Source organism: Schistocerca americana, chromosome 4, assembly GCF_021461395.2.
Source record: "Schistocerca americana isolate TAMUIC-IGC-003095 chromosome 4, iqSchAmer2.1, whole genome shotgun sequence".
NCBI lineage: Eukaryota > Metazoa > Arthropoda > Insecta > Orthoptera > Acrididae > Schistocerca > Schistocerca americana.
In genome coordinates this window covers 792,812,424-792,837,040 of record NC_060122.1, presented here as the reverse complement: position 1 = coordinate 792,837,040, position 24,617 = coordinate 792,812,424, and positions in this window count along the sequence as shown.

Below are 24,617 nucleotides of genomic sequence, written 5' to 3'. Positions count from 1 at the left end.
TACATCTTTGCACTATTTTTCTACATAGTCTCCATAGCGATTGAGGCACTTATCGTATCTCTTCACAAGCTTTGAAATTCCTTCTGCATAAAAATCACCCGCTTGTGCCTGGAGCCAGCCTGTGACCGCATCTTTGAGCTCTTCGTCGTCATCAAACCGCTGTGACCCGAGCCATTTCTTCAAATGCATGAAGAGGTGATAATTACTTGGCGCCAAGTCTGGGCTGTAAGGTGGATGGTTGATAACGTCCCACTTGAAGGACTCAAGAAGGGCCGTTGTTCTGCGAGCAGAGTGAGGACGGGCGTTATCATGCAAAAAAACGATACCGGAAGTCAGCATACCACGGCATTTGTTCTGTATAGCCCGTCGTAACTTTTTTATTGTTTCACAGTACACGTCTTGATTAATGGTCGTACCACGTTCCATGAATTCAACCAACAACACCCCTTTGGCATCCCAAAACACCGTTGCCATCAGTTTTCAGGCAGAAAAATCTTGCGAGGCTTTTCTTGGTTTGGTAGGCGAATTTGAATGTGCCCACATCTTTGATTGTTCTTTTGTCTCAGGGTTCACGTACTTAATCCAGGTTTCGTCACCGGTCACGATTCTGTTTAACAATGGTTCTCCTTCGTCCTCATAACGTGACAGAAAGTCTAATGCAGAGGCCATTCTTTGAGTTTTGTGGTGGTCGGTAAGAATTTTGGGCACCCATCGTGCACAGAACTTACGGTAACCCAATCTTGCTGTCACTATCACGTACAAGAGAGTCTTAGAAATCTGTGGAATACCAGTAGACAACTCCGACATTGAGAAACGTCGATTTTCACGAACTTTTGCATCAACTGTCTGAACGAGTTCGTCAGTCACCAATGATGGTCTACCACTCCTCTATTCATCACGAACGTTATCTCGTCCACTTTTAAATAAACGTACCCATTCACGGACAACTCCTTCACTCATAACTCTTGGTCCGTACACGGCACAAAGCTCACGATGAATAGCTGCTGCAGAATATCCTTTGGCTGTAAAAAACCTTATGACAGCACGCACTTTACATTTGGCGGGGTTTTCTATTGCAGCACACATTTCAAACTGCCACAAAAACTAAACTAGCGCAGGTACGACGTTCACTCGACCACGGCTTGATGCCGACTGACCTGTTGAGTGCGTGAACGCACAGATGGCGTCGCTACTCCCCCCACAACCCGCACTGTGACCAATCGGAGGTTACTTTCTGAACCGCCCTCGTATCTTTCTACAGGGTTACTAGCCGGGTGGTAGGCTGAAATATATTTAACTTGAACATCATGTTGCTTCATGCCTTCTTTCCAGATTTTTGAAATAAATTGTGGTCCATTATCAGACAAGACTGCTTTAGGTTTACCAATGGTATTAAAATACTCAGTCATCTTACTAAAGACTGCTTTAGCATTGGCTTTCCTGATTGGATATAATTTAATAAATTTGGAGAACACTTCCAACACTACAACAATGTAAGACCAATTCCCTGAGGTTTTTTGGTAAAGTACCATACAAATCCACTGACAATAATTCTAATGTGTCCTCTGGTACTGCATTCTGCATAAAACCTTGATTTACTCTATTTGTTACTTTTGGCCTCTGACATACATCACACGATCTTATTCTCTCAGTAATTTTCTTAGCAGCACCTACATTAATCATGACCACATCAGTTAGCTTTTCAATACACTGTTTGGGACCACAATGCTCTAAGGCAAGATGAAAATAATCAATCACTTCAGTCTCAAATTGCCTAGGCCAACACACCTTCCATTCTTCAGTACTGGTATTCTTTCTCCTGTATAAAACTCCAGTCAATATCTTGTAAAATCTACTGATTTGTGGGAAATTAGGGTTACTAAAATTAACTTTCAGTGTCGTCCATATTTCATCCTCATTCTGGTGGAACCTCATGCTTTTACAAATTTGCTCAATTGTTTTCCTACCTGGAATCTCATTAATATATCTAATATGAAATTTGCCATCTTCATTACATTCCCTCGGTAAGTTGTTCATACCCTCAGGCAATCGTGATGAAGTGTTAGCTACGTAATTGTCACTACATTTAGAATACAATATCTCATAATCAAACTATTGTAAGTACAGGGCCCATCGACTCAACCTGCCGGTAAACAGTCGACAGTTTTTCAAAAAGGTTAATGCCTTGTGGTCTGTATGAATTATAGTTTTATGTCCCCATAAATAATTCCTAAATTTCTTTAATCCGTAAATGATTGCTAAAGCCTCTTTCTCTTTTAACTTTAAAGTCATGCCCCCTGCTTGAATAGCAATAAGGGTTTTGTTTAACAGGTCACATTTTACATTATGGAACTTTTGTAATAAATCGTCTAAATTTTCAGGCCTGTCTACTTCTCTCCTGACAATTTCATTCAGTGTCTGTGCATCAATGACTACTCTTACGCCTCCATCCTTCTTATTGACTATAATAAGTGGACTATTGTATTCACTATTGCTTCTCTCTATTACCCCCCATCCCAACATTTTATCAATTTCAGCTTGTACTGCTTCTTTCTTAACTATAGGTATTGGATATGGTCTGACAAAGAATGGTACATGTTGCAGGACATCCTTATGGTATTCAAGGTGATTTACGACACCTGGTTTATCAGAGAACACTTCCTTATTATTATTCAAGATATTAAATAAATCCTCTTTCTGTTCACATGAGATCTCTTGGATAACATCAGCAATTTCCCTAAAACTGTTGTTTTTTGATCATCCTGCAATAAATATTTCACATGGTATATTTCATAAATGTGGGATAAACCTGTTATAACCTTTAATCACTAATAATTGCGTGGATGTTTAAACGCACTCACTTAGAAAGAATAGCTCGTTACATGATAACAACTCAGTATCTCTTATTCGACTTCCGTGCCGTGACGTGCGGCCGGTGCCGTTCGTAGCTAGGTGGCGCTCCCGCGCTCAGCCGAGTTGCGGAGCGCCTCTATCGCCGTTTGCGCGTACTGTTGTGGCGGCACTGTTAAATGTCGTGGCACTGTCACAACACTTTTCCCCCCTTGAAAAAAGAAACACTCACTTCCTTGGAGACATGGACAGTGTGGAGACATCCATGGCCTCTTGTGAGGCCCCGAGAAGATCCTGCGGAGAGACACGAGAGTATGGTCGAAAATGTCCAGGACGGAAGCTCGTGCGTGGAACGTGCCTCCTGGACGAGATGATGGGTGAAAGCTCCGGAGCAGCATCCATAGGTGTCGTGGACCTGGGGGTGTGCTCCAGCGAGATGGGTCCCGGAGAAGGCGGCGTCGCGACTGGGGCCGGTTCCGGCGTACTCCGAGGCGGTAGCGGCGTCGGCTGCATCAACACGTACGGTAGATCGGCAGCAGCGACAGGACTGGCGTCTCGGGCTGGTGGAGGCGAAGGAAGGGGCGGTGGCACCGGCGTGGCCACCACTCGTGGGCGCATCTAGTCGTAATGGCGAACAACCATGCCGTCGTCCGTACGTATTTCACAAAGCCGGCGGCCGCGAAGAGCCTGGACCACCCCTGGAATCCATTTAGGGCGAGATCCATACCCTCGTGCCCACACGTCGGCGCCCACTGAGTATTTTCCCGCACTAGGGGACACAGCACAAGGCCTGACAGGGTGAAGCAGGTGCAGTAGAGTGCGCGGTTGGCAACAATGCAAGAGTTCAGCGGGGCTGCGATCACCCAGAGGCGTGAAGCGATAAGAACTCAGAAATTGCAGCACAGCGTCATCTGTGGAAAAATCACTAAGGAATTTTTTCATCTGGCTTTTGAAAGTGCGGACAAGGCGCTCGACCCCCCCATTCGATTGCGGATGGAAGGGCGGTGCTGTAACGTGATGAATCCCTTGTCCAGTACAAAAATCACGGAAGGCCTGCGAGGGGAACTGGGGGACATTGTCCGTGACGATCGTGAATGGAAGACCTTCTAGCGCAAAGTTTTTGGACAAAGCCAGCGTCGTCGCCGCAGTGGTGGGCGACGGACAGCAAACAACAAACGGAAACTTCCAGAAGGCGTCAATCAACAGTAGCCAATAAGTACCAAGGAGGGGGCCGGCAAAGTCAGCGTGCACCCGTTCCCATGGCTGCGCTGGATCAGGCCACGGAGAGGGCATTGTACGAGGTGCAGCCAGTTGTGGAGCACACTGACCACACGCAGCAACCATGTGGGCGATGTCCGAATCAATACCGGGCCAATAAACTTGCCTGCAGGCCAGGGACTTGGTCCGAGAAATACCCCAATGGCCTTCATGCAACAGTTTGAGAACATCTTTGCGAAGAGAGGCTGGCACCACGACCCGTGGAGATGCGCCATCCGTGGCCAGAAGAACAACACCATCACGAACAGACAGACGAAGGCGCAAGGCATGGTAGTTGCGAAGGGGATCCGATGCCCGGCCCTTCGTCCTGTCCGGCCAACCCCGTTGAACAAAACCGATCTCCTGACGCAGGATCGGGTCCCGCGCAGTAGCTGACGCCACCTGCGAACCTGTAAGTGGAAAACCCTCGACCGCACGACGTTCTTCCTCATCAATGTGGAAACAGAGTAGTTCATCACGATCGAAAACCGGGTCGGGGCCCATCGGCAATCGCGACAATGAGTCAGCGTTGGCGTGCTGGGCCGTGGGGCGATAGTGAATCTCATAGTGAAAACGAGACAAGGCCCAACGTTGCAGGCGGTGAGCTCCCTTATCCGGAAGCGACGCCGATGGGCTGAACAGAGAGACCAGCGGCTTGTGGTCGGTGATGAGGTGAAACTTAGAACCATACAAAAAAACGCTGAACTTTTTTAGAGCATAAATGATAGCGAGCGCCTCCTTTTCGATTTGAGAGTAATGCCGCTGCGCATCGTTGAGGGTCTTGGAAGCATAGGCGATGGGTCGTTCCGACCCATACTCATACCGATGGCCGAGAACAGCCCCTAGGCCATACTGGGACGCGTCAGTCGCCAGAACCAAGTGCTGACCCGGACGGAATGTGGCAAGACAAGGCGCCGACTGCAAATGAGCCTTCAGGTGGACAAAAGCCTTCTCACACTCGTCGGACCAACAGAAAGGAACGTTTTTGCGTAACAGCTGATGCAGAGGATGAGCTACCGCCGCCGCGGATGGAATGAATTTGTGATAGTAAGCAATCTTGCCTAGAAACGCCTGAAGTTCTTTGACCGTAGACGGCCGGGGTAGAGCCTTAATGGCCGCAAGGTGCTGACAGAGAGGACATATACCCTCACGGGACAAGTGGAAACCAAGATAAACAATGGAGGGTTGGAAGAACTGTGACTTGTCCAGATTGCACCTCAACCCAGCCGAATGCAAAACCCGAAACAGGGAACGCAAATTGCGAAGGTGCTCCTCGGTGGAGGCCCCCGTGACAACAATGTCATCCAGATAGTTTATGCAGCCGGGAACGGAAGCCGTGAGCTGTTCCAAAAGCCGCTGGAAATTGGCCGGCGCGCTAGCGACGCCAACTGGTAACCGCTGGTACTGATACAACCCACAAGGAGTGTTGATGACGAGAAATTCCTTGGAAGATGCATCCAACGGCAACTGATGGCATGCCTCCGATAAGTCAAGTTTGGAAAAAAACTGACCCCCAGCGAGCTTGGCAAATAACTCCTGAGGACGGGGAAGGGGATACGTGTCAATGAGGCCCTGAGCGTTGACAGTGGCTTTAAAATCACCACACAATTGCAGACTTCCGTTTGGTTTAGAAACCACCATGATTGGCGATGCCCATTCGCTGGAGGTAACAGGAAGGAGAATCCCTGAAGCTGTTAACCTGTCTATCTCAGCCTTGACAGGTGCATGCAACGCCACCGGTATAGAGTGTGCCTGGAAAAACTTAGGGCGAGCTGTAGGTTTAAGAGTAATGTGGGCTTCAAAATCCTTGGCATGACCCACACCAGCAGAGAACATGGACGAGAATTCAGAACACAATCCATCCAGCTGTTGATACGGAATATCCTCAGATATGAGGTGCACATCATCATCATCAATGGAGAACCCGAACAACTGGAAAGCATCATAACCGAACAGGTTTTCAGTGCCCGCATGATCCACCACATAAAACGTGAGGGGTCTAACAACAGACTTGTAGGCAGTGGAAGCATCAAACTGGCCAACGATAGGAATTTTCTGTTTATTATAAGTTCGCAGATGTCGCATAACTGGAGACAAGGGAGGGGAGCCCAACTCCAAATACGTGTGAGAATTAATGAGAGTTACGGCAGAGCCAGTGTCCACTTGCATGCGAATGTCTTTATCCAGAACACGAACAGTAATAAACAACTTATTTGTTTGAGAAAGCACACAGTTAACATCCATGTCCGATGCCTCGTCCTCGTCCACAGGAACTGTAGGGGACTGACACACAGAAGCAATGTGGCCTTTTTTCCTACATGAATTACAAATGGCCCAACGTTTTGGACACGCGGCCCTGTCATGCTGTACGAAACAACGTGGACAAGAAGGAAGTGCGGAACGAACCTGCTTCTGTGGTTGCTGTTTTCGCTGCGAGTGTTGGTGCCCAACGCGACGTTGTTTATGCGAATGAACCACCGCCACATCTTCATTCTCCTGTGAAACAGGCAAATTGTCTGTGTCGAAAGTTGACTGTACAGCACCTACATCACACCACGCGTCTATTTGCGCGCCAGCAGCGTGAGACACTTCGATGGATTGAGCGATGCTTAGAACTTCCGACAACGACGGGTTTGGCAGTTGTAGGGCACGTTGCCGAACTTCTTTATCAGGTGCAAGCTGTAGAATAGCATCTCTAACCATTGAATCAGCATAAGACTCATGATGAGTGTCCGTGACAAACTGACATTTCCTACTCAGACCGTGTAGTTCCAATGCCCAAGCCCGCTAAGATTGATGGGGCTGTTTACGACACCGGTAGAACGCCACGCGGGCAGCAACAACGTGGGTGTTTTTTCGGTAATAGTTAGACAATAAGTCACACATTTCTTGGAAGGACAGAGAGGCAGGTTCCCGCAGCAGGGCTAACTGAGATAGCAGCTGATAGATCCGTGGGGAAATCCAAGATAGAAATAACGACTTACACATAGGAGCGTCGACAACGCCGAAAGCCAAGAAGTGTTGCCGCAAACGCTTCTCATATTCCTCCCAATCTTCAGCGGCCTCGTCATAAGAAGGAAATGGAGGCGGAGAAGAGGAAGACAGACGATGAGTAAGCGACGTCGACAACGCCTGAATAGCAGCCGTCCGCTGTGTTTGTTGTGCCTGAATAGCAGCCATCAGCTGTGTTTGTTGTTCAATGAGCGCTTGCATAAGCTGTTCCATGTCTGCCCCGTCACGAACACACAAATCCACAACGCAGTGAAAATATCCCATCCTCGTCGCCAAAAAGTGTTATAGCCTTTAATCGCCAATAATTGCGTGGATATTCAAACACACTCACTTAGAAACAATAGCTCGTTACATGATAACAACTCAGTATCTCTTATTCGACTGCCGTGCCGTGACGTGCGGCCGGCGCCGTTCGTAGCTAGGTGGCGCTCCCGCGCTCTGCCGAGTTGCGGAGCGCCTCTCTCGCCGTTTGCGCGTACTGTCGTGGCGGCACTGTAAATGTCGTGGCACTGTCACGACAAAACCATCATTTTCAGATTCTATTTTTAACAATATGGGTTCTACATTAACATATTGGACCTGGTTGTCACCTTCAAATTTAATTTCTGTCGTTTTGGTTTCCCTATTAATCTTAACAGTTCCACTACCACGATCTAAAATTACTTTTTACTTGTCTAGCCAATCAATACCTAGAATCATTTCAGCACTTAGTTTAGGGACCACTAAAAAATCATGTACAAATTTTTGTCTTCCTATTTCAAAGTCCATCAATACTCGTTTTTGAATGGGCTTGCTGGACCTACCGGTAGCTCCTATAATTTATACTCCACTCACAGACATTATTACTAACCCTGGTTTACATGAAATATGATCAAAGAATGATTCTGATATGGCACTGATTTGGGATCCTGTGACTAAAGGCACTTGCAGCTCAGTGTTACGAACATTTACAGGTATTGTAGTTTGTTTAATAATTTTGTGCTCCTTTTCCTCCTGTCCTTCCCATAACAGATCCTGCTCAACCATAATGTTATTCCAGGAAATATTACCTACCGATTTCTGTTGTATATCAGGTGGCTTTTTGGGTTTGTTGACCTCTACATCTTTACAGATTTTCAACAATTCACGTTCTACTATATTTATATCTGGAGGTTCTTTAGGTTTCTGTAGATCTGTTTCTTTCATTACATTAAGCAAAGCTTGCCCTAATATAGTCTCATCTGGCAGCTCTTTCGGTTTTGTTTTGGTTATGAATTTGGGATTTTGTTTCGAAAATATGTCATTAACTTTCTCGTAACCTCTTCCTGTAAAGGTATAATTATGTTTGTCGACCTCCGAAAACTCATCTGTATCTGAATCTGTAGTCTCTCCTTCCTCTGAGCTATCACTAGGTTCTATTTCGTTATCAGATTCGAGCAGGAAAGCAACTTTTAAACAGTGAGGCAGATTATCTCAAGATGTTTCAGCTACTTTGTTTTTAGAATTATTTTCTACACAGTGCACATCGTTTGGACACTCTGGTACTTCTGTTGTATCACTTTGAACGATTTCAGCCTTAACTTCATACTTAGTATAGTGTGTGTGTGTGTGTGTGTGTGTGTGTGTGTGTGTGTGTTGGGGCTTATGGGCGCTCAACGGCGAGGTCATCAGCGCCCTGACACACACTAACTAAAAGGAACGAATGTGGACAGACCTAATAAAACTGAAGCACACACGCAAAGAAAGCAGGAAAAGAAGGTAAATGCTACATAAGAAAGTAAAACGTAAGGAAAGGGAAAACATAGCAACAAGAATGCTACAGGAAATTGTCATTGGCTGGCCACTTACATAAAATATGAGCGAGCTTGTACACAGTGAGCAAATTAAGACCCTCTCCCTAAAATCTTTGTAAAAACATTTGACATGGCACAGAACTTTAAAACTTTAACCACATTCGTCTGAGTGTTCCCTAAAAGAGATGGCAGGTCCGCTGGCAAGTCAGCCACGGTCCGCTGGTCAGAAAATAAAACACAATCCAATAGAACGTGGCGCACAGTGACCTGAACGCCACAAGCACCACACATTGGAGGGTCCTTCATCCGGAGCAGGAAGCCATGCATCACAGGGCTGTGGCCTATTCGAAGCCGACTGAGGAGAACCTCGTCCCTTTGACGGGGCTGAAAGGAAGTACCCCACACACGCGTTGTGGGCTTGACTATACGGAGCTTATTGTCAGTCACTTCCAGCCACTCATCCTCCCATCGACGCATGACTCGTGAGCTCAACAGCGAGGTTATTGCGTGCAGGGGTATACCACACGGAGATACTTGTGGATCGAGACACGCCTCCTTGGCTGCGAGATCTGCCCTTTCATTCCCAGCAATGCTGACATGTCCCGGAACCCAGCAGAAAGCCACCACCCTCCCCAATCGCTGTAGTTGGAGGAGGGCATCCTGGATGGTCTGGACTATTTTATCTGCTGGATACAAACGTTGCAATGAGTGAAGGGCACTTAGTGAATCGGAACAGACAAGAAATTTAGGACAGGAAGAATGCCTCATCTGCTCCAGTGCCCGCAAAATCGCAGACAATTCTGCATCAAAGACAGTAAAAGTCTTAGGCAGTCGGACCTTGAGGACACGATCCAGAAAAACAACAGAGCAACCAACGGAATCCCCTTGTTTCGACCCATCTGTAAAAATGGCTACATAGTCGTGGTGCTCAGATAAAATGGCAGAAAATGCTGCATTAAAAACGGTGGCAGGAGTGCAATCTTTCTTGTACTGCAATAAATCTAAAATCACACTGGGCCTCTTCAGTAACCAGGGTGGCAGGTGGTTAAAACCCTGGAGTTGGGGTTGTACAGACTCCACACCGAGGGACTCTAGCACACGTTGCACACGGATCCCAAATGGCAACGTAGACCGGGGACAGTGGGAAAAAAGATGGTCCAGAGGTGGATGAGCAGCAATATGGTGAGCAGGCGAGGTTGGAGTTGCAAGAAACTTACAAGCCTGGCGCACCAGTAGGAGCTGCCGCCAAACAGTAAGTGGCGGTTCCCCGGCCTCAGCACAAAGGCTGGATATGGGACTGCTCCGATAAGCACCTGTGGCCAGTCGAATCCCTGCATGGTGGACAGCGTCAAGAATCAGCAAATAAGACTGCCTCACTGACCCATGCACCGTGCACCCATAGTCCAGCCGTGAACGCACAAAAGCCTGATAGAACTGGAGGAGACGCACCCTGTCCGCTCCCCAAGACCTGTGGCTGAGGCACTTGAGGATGTTCAGTGCCTTCAGGGTTCTCGCTTTCAAGTCTCGTTGGTGTGGGAGCCATGACAACCTGGAGTCAAAAATTAGGCCCAGAAACCGCACCGTGTCTCTAAAATGTAGGATAGTGTCCCCCATATGCAAGGCAGGCAAATTAAAAAGACGACAAGAACGATTAAAATGAACACAAACACACTTATTGTCAGAAAATTGAAACCCCGTCTTTGCAGCCCACTCCTCTAACCGCCGCACTGTGAGCTGCAACTGAAGGCTCACTGTTGCAACACTGGAGGAGGAACAGAAAACAGCAAAGTCGTCCACAAATAAGGAGCACTGTACTGGACTCCTCACTGTAGACGTTATACTGTTGATGACTGTGGCAAAGAGGGTAACGCTTAAGACAATGCCCTGGGGGAACCGTTCTATTGCTCAAAGCAGTCAGATAGTGTGTTACCAACTCGGGTCCGAAAAAACCGCTGAGACAGGAAAGACCGAATGAAAATGGGGAGGTGGCCATGAAAGCCCCATTGATGCAGTTGTGCAAGAATAGAGTGTCTCCAAGTAGTATCATATGCCTTACTGATATCAAAGAAGATACCGCCGATACAGTGAAGCTGATGGAGGAAAGCCTGCTGAATAGCCGCCTCTAGGAGGGTCAGGTTCTCGACCGTGAACCGAAATTTTCGGAATCCACTCTGAGAGCGGCTAAGGAGCTGCCTGGTCTCTAACAGCGAGACCAGACAACGGGTAACCATCCATTCCAGGATCTTTCCGACATAGCTCGGTAAGACGTTACTCCGATAGCTACTGGGACATGTGCGGTCCTCTCCTGGTTTGAGGAGGATGAGAATTGCCTCTCTCCACGAGGTGGGGAACATTGCTGTCTGCCATACGAGATTAAAACATTCAAGGAGGATTTCCTTTGACGCCACTGGCAGAAGTCGAAGCATGGAGTGCCGGGTGTGGTCGTGACCTGGTGCAGTATCAGAAGTCTCAGTAAGTGCCGATTCGAACTCCCACATTGAGAATGGGGAGTTGTAGGCCTCAGAACTGTTCGACTGAAAGCAATGCTCTGCCAGTGTCTGAACAATGTCTCTGGGTGTCGTTTGGAGGCACCCCTGGTTCAGGACCACAGCTATTGGTAAATGACTGCGAGTGCTGGAAATCCTCTGGATGGCTTCCCACACTTTTGAAGAAAAAGTGGAACGATTTATGGAGATCAGGAACTCATGCCATGATTGCTGTTTGCTCTCTTTAATGACCCGGCGAGCCTTGGCTCTCGCGATTCGAAAGATGGAGAGATTGTCCACTGTGGGGCAGCATTTAAACCGTCTAAGAGCCGCACGTCTGTCCTGGATAGATAAACGGCATTCTTCTGCCCACCAAGGGACAAGTCGCTTCTGTAGAGGGCCAGAGGACTTTGGGATGGAGAGATCAGCAGCGTGATGGATCACATATGTGACGTAATCCACCCATCCCTGGACGCTGTTACAGTGTTCAAACACAGTACACTGGCGAAACAGTGTCCAGTTAGCCTTGTCAATCATCCACGTTTATGGCTTCTGTTACAGCAACTCACCATCGAGTAGCTGAAGGCGGATCTTGAAGTGGTCGCTGGAATGAAGGTCATTAATGACCTCCCAGTGAACAGAGTCGTTGAAGACTGGAGAGAAAAATGAGAGGTCGATGGTGGTGAAAGACCCAGTAGCGTGGAGAAAGACCCAGTAGCAGTGCAGAAATGAGTCGGAGTACCGGCGTTTAGGCAGCACAGCTCGCGAGACGTCAGGAGGTTCTCAAAAACTCGACCCTGGGGGCCATTAAATGTTGAGCTCCACAGAACATGGTGGGCATTAAAGTCGACCAGGAGGAGAAATGGTTGGAGCAGTTGGGCTATAAGATCATTTAGAGCTACAGAGTCTACTGCATCCAATGGAGGCAAATAAAGAGAGCAAACTGTAAGCCTCTGATGTGCAGATATTGCAACTGGAACTGCTTGCAGGTCAGTATCCAGGCGAAACGCAGAGGAGTGGTGCCCTATATTGATGAACATAGCAACCCTCCTTTGGCTCTTTACCCAGTCAGATCATATAGGGTATAACCCTGTAGTGCAGGGGCATTGAATGCTTTGAAGTGTGTTTCCTGTACACACAAGCAGAGAGGGGGATGCTGCACCAGGAGCGTCAGTTCCTCCACGCGGGTCCTGAATCCATTCAAGTTCCACTGTTTAATGGACGCCATCTATCGGGGTAAAACTTTCATCCGGACTCTCTGAGGGGGAGGGGAGCTCACAATGGGTGGGGGCTCTGTTTTGGGGCGAGACAGTTGCCCTAATCTGATATCAAGCTCTATAGCCTCTAAAGAAGAATCTACAGAACGTCAGAGATCAATGTCGACAACGTCAGGCTGTTTTCTGCCCGATTCCACCAGCGTTTGACGTTTTGCCTTGGATTTTTTGCCCTGGGTAGACTTTGTAGCCACGACCGCAATTGCGGGTGTGGCAACAATGGACACTGTACTGGACAGAACCTTTGGAGCGGCAGGGAGCTCTACAATGTCAGCAAACACAGTTTTGTCTGAAGTTCTTGGGGGAGGGACAGGCTTAGAAGCGACTACAGCAGCACAATTGCAGGGACACATGCAGGTAGTAGTGCCGACACTAACAGCCTCTGTTGATGTAGCAGTGTCAGCTTTCCGTATGGGCTGTTTAACAGTGGAAGTGAAGGAGGTAGCAAAACATGGGGGCAGCATGACTTAAAGAGCTTTTTGGCCTCAGTATAGGTGATATGCTTAATAGTTTTAAGCTCCTGTACCTTCCGATCTTCCAGGTACACATTGCAGTTCCGACTCCAGACGGGGTGAGGCCCAGAGCAATTCACACACTTCATTGGAGACAAACAATGGACTCCGTCATGGGCAGCCTGACCAACCTTGCCACAGGTAGCTTCTCCACGACACCCGAGTCCCATCTGCGGGTTCCGGGGTAAGAATAGACCTGCGGTATTTCTGCCTGTCGTAAGATTCGACTCAAAGGAGTCTCAAACGTTTCGGCCCTTATGTGATGGTCCCCTGTCATGTTTAACCTCTATATCTCAAAATTATTCCGAAGAGCGAACTGGTGGGGAAGGGCGCCTTAATTGGTGCGTTGTGTCCATCGTGTGTGTTCAGACCTTTCGCCAGCTTACTCATCGTTGAATTGCAGCCCTGCCCACTCTCCATCTCTTGGGCATAGATATATTTCTGTGTGCACTTTCCACCATACAATTTGCAGTGCCACTTTCTGCACAGACGACGACCATGGACTACTGGTCACCTAATATCCAGCACGGTAGCCAGTCTGTTGTGGTGGGGCCGCCATGTACCCTGTTGGTTGTAGCCCCCTAACAACACAGAGATCGCTACTGATTGCTGAGCCGTTAACTCCCCACGTATGCCAAGGAGTAGATGCCTATCGCCCTGAGGCATCGGGACTCCTGGCAATGGCCATCCTGCCAGGTGGCCCTTGCTGAGACTGGGTGGCGCCCGTGGGGAGGGCCCTTGGTCGGAGTGGGTGGCATCTGGGCGGATGACCCGCAATGAAGCATGGTACATCGTCTCTCGCTGGTGGCCAGCTGTGAGTCTTGAGCACAATTTAACGCTCAGAAATACGATCCAAAAACGTTCCCCTCCCTGGCCACACCGTGGGTGGGGCACAAGTCTCAAGATGGCAGTGACAGTTATTCTCTCCGGTTCCTAGTTTGTACGAGAGTTGATGGGGATTCTTTCACGTCCACAAAGCCTCAATTCGTCGTAGAGCATTTAGAGATCAAGTTTGTGGAAGTGGAGAGCTTGTCCAAATTGCGCTCTGGGTCAGTACTGATTAAAATGGTGTCCTCTGCCCAGTCATGCAGATTACTTGCTTGTGACAAGTTGGGGATGTTAACGTTACCATCACACGACATAAGAGTTTAAATATGGTCCAGGGTGTTGTATTCCATAGGGACCTTCTTTTGCAGTATGATGACGGATTTGCGCGCCAATTTAGAGCAGTGAGGCATACACTTCGTCCACCAGGTTTATCGGGGTCCGAAGGATAATCAAGTTGCCACTGGTGCCTTCACCTTGGTCTTCGAGGGTGATACATTACCTGAGAAGGTCAAGGTGATGGTCTACTGCTGTGACGTCAAGCCCTATATCCCTATCCCGAAGCGGTGCTTTAAGTGTTGGAAGTTCAGCCATATGTCTTCCTGCTGTACATCCAGCCTCACATGTCGAGTTTGCAGACGCCCATCACATCCCAATACTCCATGTGCCCCGCCTCCCATCTGTGTCAACTGCAGAGAGCATCGCCAGACTGCAGGATCCTCCAGAAAGAGCGGAAAATCATGGAATATAAAACCATGGACCAACTGACCTACACTGAGGTTAAGAGGAAAAATGACCAACTAAATCCTGTTTGAATGACATCTTCATATGCTGCTGCTACAACAACCGTGTTAGCCCCATCAGTCCAGCGAATTCCACCCAAATCACTGAGCTGTTCAACTCCACATGCCCCCTTGCCCATGGGGTGAACTACCCACCCTTTTGCTCCTGCGCCGCCTACCTCGTGAACAACACCCCCCCCCCCCCCACCCACCCATAGAGGAAGTCAATGCCTGCTTCCAAGCCAGAGGAGCATCCAAATTCTTTGGCTCCTCTCGCTTGCAAGGAGTCCGCAGGGTTCCACAAGTGGGAAGGATGACGCCCGACAGTGGCATAAGTTTCCGGCAATGTGAACCCCTGTCCCCCGTGGCTATCGGGGTTATTATAGGAACTGGGCAGCTTACGAAAGGGTCTCTGATGGCTTCTGTATCTACGTCCTTCACTCCATTCACAGCGAGTCTGTTCCTCTCCAAACACCTTTAGAGGCTGTTGCTGTTCGTGTGTGGACGCCTCAGGCTGTTACTGTCTGCAGTCTCTATCTTCCATCGGATGGATATGTCCTGCAGCGTGTCGTGTCTGTGCTGATAGCCCAATTGCTGCCACCTATTCTGTTACTGGGGGACTTCAACGCCCATAACCCTCTGTGGGGTGGATCAGTGGCAACAGGCCGAGGCAGCACCGTTGACCATGTTTTGGCACAGCTCGACCTTTCTCTCTTAAATGATGGTGCCTTAACACATTTCAGATTTCAGTGTGGCGCATGGCACATACTCAGCCATCGACCTTTCACTCTGCAACCCTAGCCTCTTACTGTCCGTCCAATAGTGTGTGCATGACGACTTGTGTGGTAGTGACCACTTTCCGATCTTTCTGTCACTGCCACAGCGTCACTCTTCTGGGCGCACCTGCAGTTGGTCTATGAATAAGGGACTGGGATTTGTTCTCCTCCATTGCGACTATTGAGCCTCTATCCATTGACGCCATTGGTGGGGTGGTTCACTCAATCACCATCAGTGTTCTTCTGGGTCCACTTGGCGGAGGACTGTGCCTTGGTGGTCGCCCGAGATCGCTGAGGTGACTAAAGATTGCGGGCGGGCGCGCCAGCGTCACAAGCGGCATCCCTCATTAGATCACCTCATCGGCTTCCAATGGCCCCATGCGCGGGCCCGCCGCATCATTCGCCAACACAAGCAGGAGTGTTGGGAATGGTATGTCTCCACCATTGGCCTCCGTAGCTCTCCCTGCAGGTTTGGGCCAAGAATAGGCGACTCTATGGCTATCGGACCTCGTCACAGTTCCTGCGCTTTCACTGAATGGAGCTGTACTGACCCTGATACAATTGCCAACCGCTTAGCAGAGCATTTTACTCAGAGTTCCGCTTCTGCGAATTACCACCTGGCCTTCTGCTCCATGAAAGAGCGGTTGGAATGTTGGAGCCTTTCATTTCACACACGACCCTCTGAATCCTACAATGTTCCATTCAGTGAGTGGGAATTCCACTGTGCCCTAGCCACTTGCCCTGATACGGCTCCCGGGCCTGATCGCATCCACTGTCAGATGCTCAAACACCTCTTGGCGGACTGCCTGCGATGCCTCCTAGACGTTTACAAACGCCTCTGTGTCGAGGGTGAGTTCCTGTCGCAATGGCGGGAAAGCATCGTAATCCCCGTTTTGAATTTGGCAAGAACCCACTGGAGGTGGACAGCTAGCACCCCATTAGCCTCACCAACGTTCTTTGCAAGTTGCTAGAACGCATGTTGAGCTGGCGATTGAGTTGGGTACTCCAGTGGTCTAGGGGTAGCGTCTTTGATTCATAATCAAAACGCCTTCGGTCCCGGGTTCGATCCCCACCACTGCCTAAATTTTGATAAATAATCAGCATTGGCGGCCGAAGACTGCCGGCATAAGAAGTCAGCCTCATTCTGCCAACGGCCTTGTCAAAGAGGGCGGAGGAGCGGATAGAGGTTCAGGGCACTCTCTTGTCCTAGGGGTGGGAAATTGCCCCTAAAGGCGGAAGAATCAGCAATGATCAACGACATGAGGATGCAGAAGGCAATGGAAACCACTGCATTAAAGACACGTAACGTGTATCCACAGGATATGTGGCCTGTAATTGAAGAAGTGTCATGATGATCTCTCCATTGGCAAAAGATTCCGGAATAGTCCCCGATTCGGATCTCCGGGAGGGGACTGCCCAGGGGGAGGTTACCATGAGAAAAAGATCGAATAATCATAGAAAGGATAACGTTCTACGAGTCGGGGCGTGGAATGTCAGAAGCTTGAACATGGTAGGGAAACAAGAAAATCTGAAAAGGGAAATGCAAAGGCTCAATCTAGATATAGTAGGGGTCAGTGAAGTGAAGTTGAAGGAAGACAAGGATTTCTGGTCAGATGAGTATCGGGTAATATCAACAGCAGCAGAAAATGGTATAACGGGTGTAGGATTTGTTATGAATAGGAAGGTAGGGCAGAGGGTGTGTTACTGTGAACAGTTTAATGACCGGGTTGTTCTAATCAGAATCGACAGCAGACCAACACCAACAACGATAGTTCAGGTATACATGCCGACGTCGCAAGCTGAAGATGAACACATAGAGAAAGTGTATGAGGATATTGAAAGGGTGATGCAGTATGTAAAGGGGGACGAAAATCTAATTAGTCATGGGCGACTGGAATGCAGTTGTAGGGGAAGGAGTAGAAGAAAAGGTTACAGGAGAATATGGGCTTGGGACAAGGAATGAAAGAGGAGAAAGACTAATTGAGTTCTGTAACAAGTTTCAGCTAGTAATAGCGAATACCCTGTTCAAGAAACACAAGATGAGGAGGTACACTTGGAAAAGGCGTGGAGATACGGGAAGATTTCAGTTAGATTACACCATGGTCAGACAGAGATTCCGAAATCAGATACTGGATTGTAAGGCGTACCCAGGAGCAGATATAGACTCAGATCACAATATAATAGTGATGAAGAGTAGGCTGAAGTTAAAGACATTAGTCAGGAAGAATCAATACGCAAAGAAGTGGGATACGGAAGTACTAAGGAATGACGAGATACGTTTGAAGTTCTCTAACGCTATAGATACAGCAATAAGGAATAGCGCAGTAGGCAGTACAGTTGAAGAGGAATGGACATCGCTAAAAAGGGCCATCACAGAAGTTGGGCAGGAAAACATAGGTACAAAGAAGGTAGCTGCGAAGAAACCATGGGTAACAGAAGAAATACTTCAGTTGATTGATGAAAGGAGGAAGTACAAACATGTACCGGGAAAATACAGAAACACAAGTCGCTGAGGAATGAAATACACTCCTGGAAATTGAAATAAGAATACCGTGAATTCATTGTCCCAGGAAGGGGAAACTTTATTGACACATTCCTGGGGTCAGATACATCACATGATCACACTGACAGAACCACAGGCAACAGAGCATGCACAATGTCGGCACTAGTACAGTGTATATCCACCTTTCGCAGCAATGCAGGCTGCTATTCTCCCATGGAGACGATCGTAGAGATGCTGGATGTAGTCCTGTGGAACGGCTTGCCATGCCATTTCCACCTGGCGCCTCAGTTGGACCAGCGTTCGTGCTGGACGTGCAGACCGCGTGAGACGACGCTTCATCCAGTCCCAAACATGCTCAATGGGGGACAGATCCGGAGATCTTGCTGGCCAGGGTAGTTGACTTACACCTTCTAGAGCACGTTGGGTGGCACGGGATACATGCGGACGTGCATTGTCCTGTTGGAACAGCAAGTTCCCTTGCCGGTCTAGGAATGGTAGAACGATGGGTTCGATGACGGTTTGGATGTACCGTGCACTATTCAGTGTCCCCTCGACGATCACCAGTGGTGTACGGCCAGTGTGGGAGATCGCTCCCCACACCATGATGCCGGGTGTTGACCCTGTGTGCCTCGGTCGTATGCAGTCCTGATTGTGGCGCTCACCTGCACGTCGCCAAACACGCATACGACCATAATTGGCACCAAGACAAAAGCGACTCTCGTCGCTGAAGACGACACGTCTCCATTCGTCCCTCCATTCACGCCTGTCGCGACACCACTGGAGGCGGGCTGCACGATGTTGGGGCGTGAGCGGAAGACGGCCTAACGGTGTGCGGGACCGTAGCCCAGCTTCATGGAGACGGTTGCGAATGGTCCTCGCCGATACCCCAGGAGCAACAGTGTCCCTAATTTGCTGGGAAGTGGCGGTGCGGTCCCCTACGGCACTGCGTAGGATCCTCCGGTCTTGGCGTGCATCCGTGCGTCGCTGCGGCCCGGTCCCAGGTCGACGGGCACGTGCACCTTCCGCCGACCACTGGCGACAACATCGATGTACTGTGGAGACCTCACGCCCCACGTGTTGAGCAATTCGGCGGTACGTCCACCCGGCCTCCCGCATGCCCACTATACGCCCTCGCTCAAAGTCCGTCAACTGCACATACGGTTCACGTCCACGCTGTCGCGGCATGCTACCAGTGTTAAAGACTGCGATGGAGCTCCGTATGCCACGGCAAACTGGCTGACACTGACGGCGGCGGTGCAAAAATGCTGCGCAGCTAGCGCCATTCGACGGCCAACACCGCGGTTCCTGGTGTGTCCGCTGTGCCGTGCGTGTGATCATTGCTTGTACAGCCCTCTCGCAGTGTCCGGAGCAAGTATGGTGGGTCTGACACACCGGTGTCAATGTGTTCTTTTTTCCATTTCCAGGAGTGTAAATAGGAAGTGCAGGGAAGCTAAGACGAAATGGCTGCAGGAAAAACGTGAAGACATCGAAAAAGATATGATTGTCGGAAGGACAGACTCAGCATACAGGAAAGTCAAAACAACCTTTGGTGACATTAAAAGGAACGGTGGTAACATTAAGAGTGCAGCGGCAATTCCACTGTTAAATGCAGAGGAGAGAGCAGATAGGTGGAGATTTGTCTGATGTGATAGAAGAAGAAACAGGAGTCGATTTAGGAGAGATAGGGGATCCCGTATTAGAATCGGAATTTAAAAGAGCTTTGGAGGACTTACGGTCAAATAAGGCAGAAGGGATAGATAACATTCCATCAGAATTTCTAAAATCATTGGGGGAAGTGGCAACAAAACGACTATTCACGTTGGTGTGTAGAATATATGAGTCTGGCGACATACCATCTGACTTTCGGAAAAGCATCATCCACACAATTCCGAAGACGGCAAGAGCTGACAAGTGCGAGAATTATCGCACAATCAGCTTAACAGCTCATGCATCGAAGCTGCTTACAAGAATAATATACAGAAGAATGGAAAAGAAAATTGAGAATGCGCTAGGTGACGATCAGTTTGGCTTTAGGAAAAGTAAAGGGACGAGAGAGGCAATTCTGACGTTACGGCTAATAATGGAAGCAAGGCTAAAGAAAAATCAAGACATTTTCATAGGATTTGTCGACCTGGAAAATGCGTTCGACAATATAAAATAGTGCAAGCTGTTCGAGATTCTGAAAAAAGTAGGGGTAAGCTATAGGGAGAGACGGGTCATATACAATATGTGCAACAACCAAGAGGGAATAATGAGAGTGGACGATCAGGAACGAAGTGCTCGTATTAAGAAGGGTATAAGACGAGCCTGTAGCCTTTCGCCCCTACTCTTCAATCTGTACATCGAGGAAGCAATGATGGAAATAAAAGAAAGGTTCAGGAGTGGAATAAAAATACAAGGTGAGAGGATATCAATGATACGATTCGCTGATGACATTGCTATCCTGAGTGAAAGTGAAGAAGAATTAAATGATCTGCTGAACGGAATGAACAGTCTAATGAGTACACAGTATGGTTTGAGAGTAAATCGGAGAAAGACGAAGGTAATGAGAAGTAGTAGAAATGAGAACAGCGAGAAACTTAACATCAGGATTGATGGTCACGAAGTCAATGAAGTTAAGGAATTCTGCTACCTAGGCAGTAAAATAACCAATGACGGACGGAGCAAGGAGGACATCAAAAGCAGACTCGCTATGGCAAAAAAGGCATTTCTGGCCAAGAGAAGTCTACTAATATCAAATACCGGCCTTAATTTGAGGAAGAAATTTCTGAGGATGTACGTCTGGAGTACAGCATTGTATGGTAGTGAAACATGGACTGAGGGAAAACCGGAATAGAAGGGAATCGAAGCATTTGAGATGTGGTGCTATAGACGAATGTTGAAAATTAGGTGGACTAATAAGGTAAGGAATGAGGAGGTTCTACGCAGAATCGGAGAGGAAAGGAATATGTGGAAAACACTGATAAGGAGAACTGACAGGGTGATAGGACATCTGATAAGACATGAGGGAATGACTTTCATGGTACTAGAGGGAGCTGTAGAGGGCAAAAACTGTAGAGGAAGACAGAGATTGGAATACGTGAAGCAAATAATTGAGGACGTAGGTTGCAAGTGCTACTCTGAGATGAAGAGGTTACCACAGGAAAGGAATTCGTGGCGGGCCGCATCAAACCAGTCAGTAGACTGATTCTGGCTCCGTCTCAGGTTGGGTTCCGCAAAGGCCGCTCTGCCGCCGACAATCTGGTGAGCCTGCATCTGCCAACCGTACGGCCTTTGCTCGCCGTCAGCACCTCGTCGCTGTCTTTTTTAACATTGCTCGCCGTCAGCACCTCGTCGCTGTCTTTTTTGACATGCAGAAGGTATATGATACGACATGGCGACATCACATTCTCTCTACGCTACATGGTTGGGGTCTTCGGGCTCCGCTGCCGATTCTCATACGTTATTTTCTGTCGCATCGTACCTTCCACTTGCAAGTTGCGGTCTCCCATTGTTCACCCCACGTTCAGGAGAACGGGGTACCGCAGGAATCTGTCTTAAGTGTCTGCCTGTTTTTAATTGCAATTAAGGGGCTCGCTGCGGCGGTGGGAACGTCTGTCTCAGCTTCTTAGTATGCTGACTTCTGTCTGTACTATAGCTCCATTGGCATTGCAGCTGCTGAACGTCAGCTGCAGGGCACTATCCGCAAGGCGCAGTCTTGGGCCTTAGTGCATGGCTTCCAGTTTTCGGCTGCCAAGACCTGTGTTGTGCATTTCTGCCGGCGAAGCACTGTTCACCCCGAGCCATGGCTTTATCTTGACGGCGAACCTCTTGCTGAGGTGGAGACACATCAGTTTTTGGGTGTAGTTTTTGATGCCTGGTTGACATTGCTGCCTCATATTCGGCAGCTTAAACAGATGTGTTGGCGGCATCTTAATGCTCTGCAATGCTTGAGCCACACCAGCTGGGGAGCCGACCGATCTACCCTCTTACGGGTCTACCAGCCATTAATTCAGTCCCGTCTGGATTATGGGAGCCTGGCTTATGGTTCAGCATCACCTTCTGTGTTGTGGGTGCTGGACCACATTCTCCACAGCGGGATCCGACTTGCCACTGGAGTTGTCCGGACCGGCCCTGTGAACAGCATACTTGTGCAGGCAGATGTCCCTCCATTGCTGTTAAGGCGCCATCGTTTACTGGCCGATTATGCTACACACATTTGTAGCTTGCCTGGGCATCCCAACTATCATCTCCTGTTCCCTCAGTCTGTCATCCATCTCCCAGAACGTCGGCCCTGGTCGGGTTGTACGATCCCAGTCCGCGAGGGAGAGCTTTTCCCAGGGTTTGGGGTTATCCCTCTTCCATCTCCTTTCTGGGCCCCTGTGCATACACCCCCATGGTATGTGCCCCGCCCATTCCTTTGGGTGGAATTAGCACAGGGCCCGAAGGACTCGTTCGCTCCTGAGGCCTTCCACAGCCACTTTCTTTCCATCCTTGCCACATATCAGGGCTCTGGCGTTGTCTACACTGACGGCTCGATGGTTGCTGGTCGTATCAGTTATGCTCTCACATTAGGGTGACCATTACAAACAACACTCATTGCTGGCTGGCTGCAGCGTTTTCAGTGCTGAGCTGGTCGCCACCTCTCTTGCCCAAGAGTATATCTGCTCCTGCTCAGGTTAGTCCTTCGTTATCTTTAGCGACTCCCCGAGCAGTTTAAGAGCTATCAACCAGTGTTTCCCTCGCTCTTGTCTGGTGATGGCTGTCCAGGAATCCCTCCATGCTCTTGCCCATTGCGGCCCCTCGGTGGTCTTTGTGTGGACCCGCAGCCATGTTGGGATAGCCGGCAATGAACATGTGGCCTGCCTGGCCAAACAGGCCACCAGTGAACCTACTCTGGAGATAGGTCTCCTGGAAACTGATTTGCGGGCAGTCTTACGCTGCACAGTTCTCTCGCTTTGGGACACTGAATGGCGCAACCTGACCATGCCAAACAAACACAGCCCTATCAAGTCGATGACGGGTGTGTGGCGGTCATCCATGCGAGCCACTCGAAGGGACTGAATAGTCCTTTGTTGGCTCCGCATTGGCCACACCCGTTTGACACGCAGCCATTTACTGCGGCATGAGCACTCGCCTCTATGTCGCTGTGGGTCGGCTTTGACAGTGGTCCACATTTTGTTGGCCTGTCCCCTTTTAACTGTGCTCAGGCAGACGTTTGCGTTGCCTGATAGGCTCCCTGCCCTTTTAAAAGATGACACTGCTATGGCAGGCTTAGTTTTGCTTTTTATTTGGGCAGGGGGCTTTTATCACTCAATCTAAATGTTTGTCCTTTTTCTATTGATTCTGGCCTTTGGCCTACGATTTTAGTCTGAGTTTTTAGTGTGGTTCTCGGTGGTTGGCTTTTCCTTTTTTGTCTCTATGGTCGGCCAACCCACTGTCACACTCTGTGTTCTTTTAATTCCTTTTATCTGGTCTCTGTCTACGTCTCTCTTGTCCTGTGTCGTCTGTCGTCTTTTCCATTGTCGTCTTTATTCTGTGTGGGTGTTTTTAAGTTTTGGAACAAGGGACCGATGACCGTCGCGGTCTGGTCCCTTTAAATCCCCCAAACCAACTAACCTACTATTTGCATGGGAAAGACCTTGGAGCGGATGGTCAACCGCCGCCTTGACTGGATGTTAGAATCTCGGCAACTTCTTAGTCGCTTTCAGTGTCGGTTCAGGAGGTTTCGTTCCACCTTCGATAACCTTGCCGTCCTGGAGGCAGCCATACAACAAGCTTTCCTACTCCATCATAACCTTCTATGTGTATTTTTTGACATCGAGAAGGCCTACGATACTACTTGGAGGCATCTCATCCTGGAGTAGCTTCACAAATGGGGTTTTCGTGGTTGTCTTCCTCTTTTTATTCAGTCTTTCCTCTCGCCACGATATTTTAGATACCGCATTGGTGACGTCCTGTTTGACCTATTTGAGCAGGAGATCGGTGTCCCTCAGGGTAGCGTTTTTAGTGTGACTGTCTTCGCCATAGCTACTAATAGCATTACCTCCACAGTGAAAAGTCCTGTCCAGTGTTCCGTGTTTGTGGATGATTTCTCTTTGTTTTGCTCTTCTTCGAGCCTTGCAACAGCAACGCGTCAGTTGCAACGTACTCCTAGACGTTTGGATGACTGGGCGCAGAAGAGTGGTTTTGTGTACTTTTTCACCGTTCTCGTTTGATTTTAACCTGTCCTGAGTTGAGGATGAGGGACACTGTCCTTGCTTTTAAAGACACGGTGAGATTTCTGGGGATCATTTTTGACTCGAAGCTTACGTGGTTACCTCATCTTAAACACCTGAAACGACGGTCACTTAAGGATTTAAGTATTTTAAAATGTCTTAGCCACAGTACATGGGGAGCCGACAGGACTTGTCTGCTCCAGTTTTACAGGGCGTTTGTGCGATCTCGGTTCGATTATGGTTGCACGGTGTATGGGTCTGCGAGGCCTTCTTACTTAAAGATATTTGACGTTGTGCACCATGAAGGGCTTCGGTTGGCCACTGGGGCATTCAGAAGTAGCCCCATACCAAGCCTCTGTGCAGACGCTGGT